The sequence below is a fragment of the Alnus glutinosa genome, chromosome 5, assembly GCF_958979055.1.
Source record: "Alnus glutinosa chromosome 5, dhAlnGlut1.1, whole genome shotgun sequence".
Classification (NCBI taxonomy): Eukaryota; Viridiplantae; Streptophyta; class Magnoliopsida; order Fagales; family Betulaceae; genus Alnus; species Alnus glutinosa.
The window spans coordinates 969,818-973,748 of record NC_084890.1 but is presented as its reverse complement, the minus strand read 5'-3'; the positions used below and the strand labels follow the sequence as shown (position 1 = coordinate 973,748).

The window sequence follows — 3,931 nt, the reverse complement described above, 5'->3', positions numbered from 1 at the left end:
ATCTGGGTGTAAAATGTCAAACGATCTCCATGCCTCACCGTCGGCCGGGTGCCTCAATACGCCATCCCTAGTGCGGCCTTCTGCATGCCATCTCATATGGGGCGCAGTATGCTTAGACATGAATAACCTCTGCAACCGTGGGATGAGTGGAAACCACCTCAAGATCTTCACCGGGCGTTTTTTTCTCGCTGATATGATCTCACCATCATCATCTATATGTGTATCAGCCCTCCACTTAGACTCTCCACATACGGTACATGAATCTAATTCTTTATTGTCTTTCTAGAATAACATACAGTCATTACGGCACGCCGGAATCTTCTCATACCCCAGACCCATGCCACTTAGGAACTTTTTCGCCTCATACGTGTTATCTGGCAATGCCTCATCGCAAGGAGGCAACAACTGATTGATGAATTCGAGAATGTCTGAAAATATCTTGTTACTAATACCTCCAACGCACTTCAAGTTGTACATGTGTACAGTAGCACTCAATTTACTGTGCTTCGTACCAGGGTGAAGGGGCTTCTCGGCAGTCTTTAACAGCTCTTGGTACTTCAATGCGTCCCCGCACGAGGTATCTTCATCAACTTGTTGCAGAAGAGTACTGACGTCTTCAGGAACATCGTGCACGCCGAAGGCGTCACGCAACATGGCGTGCATGTTATCATCCTGTTCCACGGCGACACCCTCCTGTTCTGTGACATGATCACCATGTTCAGTGCTACGGTCAGCGGCCTCTGTGCCACTGTGATGACTCGAACACTGACCAGGAGTAGCGGAACCAGTCGTAGTCTCACCGTGCATATACCACAAATTGTATCCCGGATTCATCCCCCGACCTCCAGTCAGGTGGGCAAGAACGTACTCAGGAGTGTGACGCTGGTTATTTCGACAATACTTGCATGGGCAGTAAATTTTTCCATCGCCGGCCGTACAATTACTAACGGCAAATGCCACAAACGCCCTACACCCATCGTTATACCGTGTCGTACCCCTAGGTGTTGACATCCAAGACTTGTCCATGTTTATCTGTATAGGGTTAAGAGGACAAGACAAATCATACGGCTTACAGTATAAACGTGTACAAATATATTTCATTTTTTATTTTTAAGGGTTTAGGGTTAGGGTTATGGTTTGTTTTGAAAGTGTAGGATTATTTTATGTAGGGTTTTAGTTTTTTTTTAGAAAGTGTAAGTGTTTTTATTTTTTTTATTCTTTTAAAGGGTTTAGGGTTAGGGTTTGTTAGGGTTTAGGGTTAGGTTTTATTTGTTTCTTTAAAAGTGTAGGATTTTGTTTTTTTATTTTTAAGGGTTTAGTGTTAGGGTTTAAGGTTTAGGGTTAGGGTTTTTTTCCTAGAAAGTGTAGGAATTTTTTTTTTTTTTTCGGTTTAGGGTTAGGGTATTTTTTTAGAAAGTGTATGTCAAAATGTTTTTAAGGTTTAGGGTTTAGGAGTTAGGGTTTAAGGTTTAGGGTTAGGATTTTTTTCCTAGAAAGTGTAGGATTTTTTTTTAGGGTTTAGGGTTAGGGTATTTTTTTTAGAAAGTGTAGGTTATTTTTTTTTTAGGGTTTAGGGTTTAGGATTTAGGGTTTGTTAGGGTTTAGGGTTTAGGGTTTAGGGTTTAGAGTTTACGGTTAGGGTTTGTTAGGGTCTAGGGTCTAGGGTTAGGGTTTAGGGTTTTAGGTTTTTTTTTTTTAAAGCGATTAGGGTTTAGGGTTGTAGGTAAAAATTTTTTTTTCAAGGGTTTAGGGTTTAGGATTTAGGGTTTTTTTTTTTAAGCGATTAGGGTTTAGGGTTTAGGGTTTTAGGGTTTATGGTTTAGGGTTTAGGGTTTGTTAGGGTCTAGGGTTTAGGGTTTTAGGTTTTTATTTTTTAAGGGTTTAGGGTTTAGGGTTTTAGGTAAATTTTTTTTTTTTTAAGGGTTTAGGGTTTACGATTTAGGGTTTTATTTTGGTTTAAAGCGATTAGGGTTTAGGGTTTAGGGTTTTAGGGTTTAGGGTTTGTTACGGTTTAGGGTTTAGGATTTAGGGTTTGTTAGGGTTTAGGGTTTAGGGTTTAGGGTTTAGAGTTTACGGTTAGGGTTTGTTAGGGTCTAGGGTCTAGGGTTAGGGTTTAGGGTTTTAGGTTTTTTTTTTTTTAAGCGATTAGGGTTTAGGGTTGTAGGTAAAAAAAAAAAATTTCAAGGGTTTAGGGTTTAGGATTTAGGGTTTTTTTTTTTAAGCGATTAGGGTTTAGGGTTTAGGGTTTTAGGGTTTATGGTTTAGGGTTTAGGGTTTGTTAGGGTCTAGGGTTTAGGGTTTTAGGTTTTTTTTTTTTTTAGGGTTTAGGGTTTGTTAGGGTCTAGGGTCTAGGGTTAGGGTTTAGGGTTTTAGGTTTTTATTTTTTAAGGGTTTAGGGTTTAGGGTTGTAGGTAAATTTTTTTTTTTAAGGGTTTAGGGTTTACGATTTAGGGTTTTATTTTGGTTTAAAGCGATTAGGGTTTAGGGTTTAGGGTTTTAGGGTTTGTTACGGTTTAGGGTTTAGGGTTAAGAGTTTTTTTTAAGAAAGTGTAGGAATCTTTTTTTGTAAGGATTTAGGATTAGGGTTTAGGGTTTTCGTTGTTTTTTTCGAAAGTGTAGTAAGTTTTTATTTTTTTTAAAGGGTTTAGGGTTTTATTTTATTCTTTTTATAAGAGTTTAGGGTTTGTTAGGGTTTAGGGTTTAGCAGTTTAGGTTTTTTTTAGAAAGTGTAGGATTTTTTTGTAGGGCTTAGGGTTTAGGGTTTAGGGTAAGGGTTTTTTTTTAGAACGTATAGGATTCAAAGTTTATTTAAGGGTTTATTATTGTGTTGGTTTTATGGTTATGATTTTAGGATATAAAGTTTATATATGCATATGAGAGAAATTTTAGTATTTTTTTTTTGAGTTTTTTTATCCGAAGATACCAAATTCTTCTTATAAATATGTAGTCTCTTCACATGAATAGTTAACGTTAAAAATGGAAGATAAAAAACAAATTCGTCGCAATTGATGATTTATGACGTTTGTTTTAAGGTTTTTTTTACGAATATGATTGTAAATGGTGGACAGTGGAATATTTGTTTTTTTGTTTTTTTTTTCCCGAAAATACCACAATTTATATATATTAGTAGCACAATTTATTTTCCCCACAATTTATATATATTCATAGCACAATATGTTGATTATAATTTTGTATTTTAATTTTACTTTGCCATTATTGCTCACGATCATATTTTTATAAAATTAAGATGATAGCGGATATTTTTTCTTTTTGCCACTTCATAAAAATACCAAAATTCACAATAGCACATTAAATCCATAGTAGCACACTAAAATATATCTCAAATATCCTCACATCAAGAGTTTTTTTTAAAAAAAAATTAAATATAATCACCAATAAATTCCATATTTCCATATTCCATATTTTCCATATTTCCACCAACTAGACAATGATTCAGTAATAAAAAAATCAGTAATAAAAAATCTGCAAGTATATATTCCATATTTGCACAAACTAGACAATGAAAAAAATTATACAAATATCACAAAAAAAATTAATAAAATATACAAACTTATAGCAAAAAATTGAAAACAAAAATAAAAATAACTCACAGTGATTTTTGTAGTGCAAGCTTGTACGTGTACCTGGAATTTTTGACAGAAAAAAAAAAAAAAAAAAAAAAAATTAAAGCTCAAAATGTTAGATATGCACTGTAAACCGAGAGAGACAGAGAGAGAGAGAGAGAGAGATTGAGAAGATGAGTGAGAGTGAGAGGCCGGAAGTGGAGGGAATACCTTGAACGGACGCGAGGGCTGTGCAGTGGCGGGGGACAGTGGCGAGAGCTGAGAGAGAGAGAGAGCTAGAGAGAGAGAGAGAGAGAGAGAGAGAGAGAGAGAGGGCCGGTACTGGACAGTACTGGCCGGCCGGAACG

The 3,931-nt window shown here is 36.1% G+C and overlaps 1 long non-coding RNA gene across 1 annotated transcript; it reads right to left on the bottom strand.

Moving 5' to 3' along the window:
- Positions 1-783: 783 nt before the first annotated feature.
- Positions 784-3,931, bottom strand: LOC133869734 (uncharacterized). The gene is made up of 3 exons (XR_009900507.1): positions 3,795-3,931; positions 3,612-3,644; positions 784-1,032 (listed from the first exon to the last, which is right to left on the bottom strand). It is a non-coding gene; the product is annotated as an uncharacterized LOC133869734 (long non-coding RNA).